This window comes from Triticum aestivum, chromosome 7A (assembly GCF_018294505.1).
Source record: "Triticum aestivum cultivar Chinese Spring chromosome 7A, IWGSC CS RefSeq v2.1, whole genome shotgun sequence".
Taxonomy (NCBI): domain Eukaryota; kingdom Viridiplantae; phylum Streptophyta; class Magnoliopsida; order Poales; family Poaceae; genus Triticum; species Triticum aestivum.
Window position 1 is genome coordinate 344,321,849 of NC_057812.1, and position 6,375 is coordinate 344,328,223.

Genomic DNA, 6,375 nt, shown 5'->3' on the forward strand with positions numbered 1-6,375 from the left:
TTGTGTTTTACCAACCGTGTGTGCGATAATGACCTGCACAACGTAATTTCGCCCTAATTTAATTGCTGCTATTTAAAATTATACCTAATTTAAACTTGAAAGTAGGCTATAGCTTTATTCATATCCATCAGGTTCAAACAACCAATGCATTATTCGATTCACAGATAGTTATGTTTAACAATTACATAAGCACCAAATAAAGAATAATGTACCAGGATTCTATACTTGTACTATTACAAATGGTAAAGAAAAAGGCGACAGACATTCCAGTTGCTGAACAAGGTGAAGCGGAATGGCCCTATTGTGCTCTACTGGATGCAAAAGGCATGCAGGACTCTAGTCCAACCCCTTGCGATGGCCGGCCGCCAATCATGTAGTTTGAGAGGTAATCTTGAGTAAACTGCTTCAGGATCCACTACAAAATAAAAAAGCTTCAGATATTGTCATCTAACACAACTTATTACAGGCAGTAAAAAGAAGGCTACAAGGTTCTTACTTACCATCCTGCAGTTCACTGTTGTCTTGCATAAAGTGTAAACAAATAGTTCAATTGACATCTTTTGACCCAATTTAATAATAATCTTTATCAGTTTCCTCACTTGATGCTGGTTCATGAATATCTCATTGCCCCTTACGCAGAAAGGGTCAATACAAATAAACAATCATTAATGGTATTACTTAGCAACCAAACATAGTGTTTCACAAGATCCTGGATTCAGTTTACAGCAACAAAGAAAAATAAGTGTTTTTTTCAGGAACTTCACAAAGAATCAAAACATACAAATAAAGTAGATCATTTCATTAAGCAACTGATATTGGTCAATTTGATGGATTGGGTGGAACAAGAAATGCAAGCAGTCTTAAATTTTATATCTGCTATAAAATTCTATAAAGAATTATAGCCAAGTTATTCATACTAACTCAAGCAGCTGCCTTCATAGGACGATAAACATAACACAAGATGGACATTTCAATCTACAAAACAGTACCCATCTAACGATTAATATACACACAAAATTCAGCATCCAACTTCCTTGAAATTCAGAATCTTCTTATTTTTCACTACAAACATGTTTACAAGTAAAGAAAATACAGCTATTTGACAATTTAGCAGGGTAAACTGAATGTTGGGAATAAATCAATACCTGGTCCATCAAGTATTGTACAAGGTCCTTCACTCCTTTGCCTTTTAGTCTAGAAACCATGAAGTACCTAAGAAACATTCCACGCAATTTTAATCAGGCATATGAAAAAAGGAACGCAACGTAAATCATAGTGCAGACCAAGGGGTACCGCTCAAATCCAGGAATCAGGCCTGCACAAATCTACAAATGGTTAAGCAGTGTGCTTATCATGACCTTGAGATAAACTGTAACTGAAAATGGCTGGTCAACCTGAGAGGAAAAGATGGTGAGACTTTACATTTTCAGATGCCTATTGACATCAAACATTACTATTAGTAAATCATAGAGGTTAACTGAGCTCCAGGCAATCTCCACACGAACAGTGACATCCCTATGAGGAAACCCATGGTGCCCTAACATGAGACCTGGGGTATCAAAAAAGCACCGCAGAGAATTTTATCAGCTGGAAACAACTCAAACTTCGAGATTTTTTTTAACATGGTCCAGACAGGCATTTTGGACAGCAGGTCATAATTAGTTGATATTAATGTATCATAATGGGAAAACAACTAATGCTTTACATTACACATATAAATTTCTTAATTTCCATAGAATAAAATAGATTGGATGAGCCAAAATATGTACTTGCACCACAGGTGTAACCAGATTTCTAAATGCAGTAAATAGCTTGCTAAAATAAAATAGTACCTCTGATCCATATTACTCGTCGCTCAAACAGATGTATCTAGATGTATTTCAGTGCTAGATCTAATCCGTTTGAGCGACAAGTAATATGGATCGGAGGGAGTACAAGAACTCCATGACATCATACATAATACACATCATTTTCAAATTGCAATTATTTGCCAAAGAGAAGATCCTGAAGAAGCCATGCTAAAGTTAAATATTGAAAAGTGTAGATCAACAGCCTACTAGCAAAAGCAGATATTTGATAGAAAGATACTATCTGAGTTTTCCCTTCTGTCAGCACGCCCAAAATTTCATGAGTTGTTGTATTTGTCTTGCGGGAGACTGCAGCCACTTTTGAGCCAACCTGTTAGCAGATATGAACAAGGAAACTTAAGGCATCACTATGGTTATATGGTAATTTCACTCTCACTAATAATGAAACTGAATACCACTTATTAAACCATAAGGCATCATATTAGCAGCACTGCAAGCATTAAGTGAACAATCCAACATTAACAATTGTTCCATTCCTGAACAGATCAGATGTCATCCTAGGACTTCCACAACAACTGATAGATGACATGATAAAACATAATACACTTTATTTGTCTTGAATGGCTCATGTTACTCTAGTATGTAGTAATATGGCATCTCAAACCATAGAATGACATGTACATAGCTTTTATTGGTCTTATACAAGCTATCAGTTTGCTTCTATGCATGAGTTTCGAAATTATCTCTCCCCTTAGTACCAAGCGATTGGACATGTTCCTACCATGTACTACCCCATGCAGGGCCAGCCCTGGGGGGGGGGGGGGGCTCCCAGGTTTTACGCAGCAGGTAGATGCTGTCAATCAACGATCGCGAGTAGGCTCAAGCTAGTTGGGCCTGTACGGCTGCACTTAAAAAATAGGTCATTGGGCCTAGTCGAAGTGATAATAGCTACTACCCTAAAAAATCCGACGAGAATAACCTATCAATCAGGATCCAGATTAGAAAAAAAAACCAATCAGGAGCCAGCATCACGCATGTCAAACCTAGCGCCCGCCGCCTCTTCACCTCGGTCTAGATCACGATAGATGACCTAGGGATGCTTGCTTGAGGAGGAGGCCCTGATTGCAAGCAGTAAGACTTGGCGCCTGGCCCCGACAGCGCACCAGAACATCGTCTGTAGATATGGGCTTTTCCGGCCGATCGATGTCTTCCACGGTATGTATTATTAACTGTTATATTTTTGCATCTTAATAATGATGTTTGTAGCGCCGATCTCAAAGAGATTAGCAACAGAGATGTTTTAGATGCCGATCGAGTAGTTTTAAAATGAACTGTTCAATGACCGCACAGACGTGGTAGTTAAGTCTTGATTTTTTTCCCATTCACGCAACTAGATAAGCATAACTTTAGCACTGTTTGATTAGATTTGTAAAGATATGGATATGGAGTAATATTTTGCATACCAGTCATATGAATTGTCTCATCTATCTTAATTTCTCGACACTGCTATTTAGAATAACGATATTAACATTATTTAGTTCAAGAAGCACACTACATTTTAGATACATATTCCTTTTAGAACTATTTACGGCCTTTTGGTACCTCAAATACATTATTTACGACCTGACACAAAACATGGTTTCTTATTCAGATGAAATAAATATGGCTTTGTATTGCTAAAGATGTCTTGTCATAGATATACAACACTTCTTTGTCTATTTCCTCCATAGATCATCATATATGCAGTTGACACAAATCACAATAATTATTGCTAATATTTTCACATGTACATGTATATCGAGTTATCAACTATCATTATTATGACGTTTATATTAGGGGGGCCTCAAGAGGTTTAGTTTCGCCCCGAGCCCTCAAAATCCCCATGTCACAAGATCTAATATTGACAATATTCATGAACGAAATACATAAAAAAAGGGGCAGAAAGAAAACGTACAACAGTGTTGGTGAGCGACGACTTGCCGGCGTTGGGCGCACCGACGATCCCGACGGAGAGCGACATCTGGTCCTCCTTCCTGACCTCCTCCGGGCCCCCCTCCTCGTCCTTGTCGGGCGGCTCCAGGGCGGCCTCAAGCAGCGCGGGCGCCACCTCCCGCGACCGCTCTTCCTCCACCACGTACGCCACTCCCACCCCTGCATTCTTCTCCCCGAAGAGCGCTTCGTCGGCGCGTGAGCGGAGGGAGGGGTCGAATCGGACCTTAGAAAGCGCGGAGAGGGGGTTGCGGACGGATGCGGCGGAGGCTGGGGATGGGTCCGTGGGTGGGAGGGAGAAGTCAGCACTGTTAAAATCAGCGTCGTGGGCGGCGGAGTCGGAGTCTGAGGAGGCGGCAGCGGCGGAGGAGGAGGATGAGGAGGAAGAGGCGGAGAGGAGGCGGTGGACGGGGAGAGGAAACTAGGTGGTATGAGAGGTTAGCTTTTGGAGCGGCCAGAGAGCTCGGACTATGCGGCGCATGGCGGCAGAAGGGGCGGCGGCGGCTGCCGGCGGAGGATTTAAGGGAGCGGAGGAGAGAAATGGAGCCTCGACGGAATTATTTGTGGGAAGCGGACGGCCGAACGGGATGTTTAGCGCCCACCACTTTGACGGGCCAAAACGTATTTATGTCTCACCTCAAGCTTCCTTGTGCGTGTACGCTCGCTCCCGGTCGGAAATTCCTATTTGCCGCTCGTTGCGGCAAGTTGTCGAGGCTAGGCACAGGTGGAGATCGACGAGGTGTTCCTATGGGCCAGCCCGTTAAACGTTTGAGCAACTCCGGTTTTAGGAATCTTGGTTCCTAGTCGTTTTTTTCCGGTTTTGGGAACCTTCTAGGAGGTTCCTAAACCTTTTTTTCTTTTCTTTTCTTTTTATTCCAATATTTCTTTTTTTCCTATTTTCTCTTCTCTTTTTTTCTTTTTCTTTCCATCTGATTTCTTTTCCTTTTTTAAGCTTACTTAAATTTTAAAATTTTGTTCCGGACTTCAAACTTTGATCTTGTTTTCAATTTTTTTCATTGTTTGAAAAATGATGAACATTTTAAAAATGTTCATAATTTCAAATTTTCTAGTTATTTGCAAAAAAAGTTAAAATATTCAAAAGCTGTTCAGATTTTCAAAAAGTTGTGCATGTTTCGGAACTTGGTTCCATTTTTTCAAAATTAGGTCATTTTTCAAAATCTCGAATATTTCTAAAAATATTGTCATTTTCAAAATTTGGTCAGAATTTTGGATCAACGTTTGAGTTACAGAAAATGTTCAAGATCTTCAAAAAATGTTCTCATTCACAAATGTTTTTTGAAAATTTAAAAAAATGTTAGCGTTTCAAGAAGTTTAGGAATTTAAAAAATGTTCTCATTTTCGAAATATGTTCACAATTTCAAAGTTTTGTTCAGAAGAATAAAAAAATGTTCTCATTTCTAAAAATTGTTTATGAATTTCAAAAATTGTTCATGTCTTAAATTGTGCTCGGGAGTTTAATAAATGATCTATTTCAATAATATGTGCATTTTTTTTAAAAAATGTTCATGGTTTAAAATTTTGTTCCAAAGTTTCAAAATAATGTTCGGTTTTCAAAAAGTGTTTGCTTTCCAAAATTACTTTTGGAATTTCAAAAACATGTTCCTGTTTTTGAAAAATGGTTGTGTTTTCAAAGTTTTTTTCTAGAGTTTTATAAAATGCTCATGTTTCCAAATAATTAGGAATTTCCAAAAATGTTGCTGTTTTGAAATAAATGCTCATGCTTCCTTTTTTTCCCAGAGTTTCAAAAAAATGTTCGTTTTTTTCAAAAAATGTTTCCTTTTCTGAAAATGTTTCTGTTTTTAAATTTTGTTTAAATTTTTAAAAAATGTTTGCTTTTCATAAAATATTTCCTTTTTTGTAAATTTTTCACAATTTCAGGAAAATGTTCGTTTTTCAAAAAATATTCTGGAATTTAAGAACATGTTTCTTGTTTTCAAAAAAATCACAATGTTAGAAAATGTTCAAGTTTTAGAGAACTTTCAGGTTTTGCAAAAAATGTTCGTGTCTTTTCTAAATTCGGAATACAAAACATGTTCACATTTTTTCAGAAAAAACTTGGAGTATCAAAAATATTTGTGGCATTTCAAATTGTTTGAAATTCTGAAGAAATGTTTCAAAAATGTTTTTTTGAAAAATCTCAATCCGGATGTGTGTTGTTATAGAGTTGGGCGCCTTAATATTTCAACAGTAGCTATGTGGTAGGGTGGCTAGCTCGTCATAGTTTGTAGTCTGATGTGAGTGACATATAGGGATCGAAATCCTATCATAGCGTGGTTTTTTCCGTGGTTTTTAGGTCGCTCGATCCACAGGAAACACAATTCCATGGGCCGGCCCAGTGGTGTCTCGCCTGTGTGCATCCAACTCTTGTTTGACGCAAAATGCGTCTATAGGAGGCGAGCACCTGTGTGACGTTCGTTAGCGTCAAGAAGTGGAGCTTTCGCTGAAGGTAGGTACAGATGGGCTGACCCATTTAGAAGTCAGGAGTTCGAGCGCGTTAAAAAGATCGCCAAAAATTAACACCGCGCGAGCGATCGAACCTACGACGTCAACTCTCGTG

The 6,375-nt window shown here is 38.7% G+C and overlaps 1 pseudogene; it reads right to left on the reverse strand.

Moving 5' to 3' along the window:
• Window positions 1-420: 420 nt before the first annotated feature.
• On the reverse strand, window positions 421-4,384 carry LOC123154529 (GTP-binding protein ERG-like; annotated as a pseudogene).
• Between the last annotated feature and the right edge of the window lie 1,991 nt (window positions 4,385-6,375).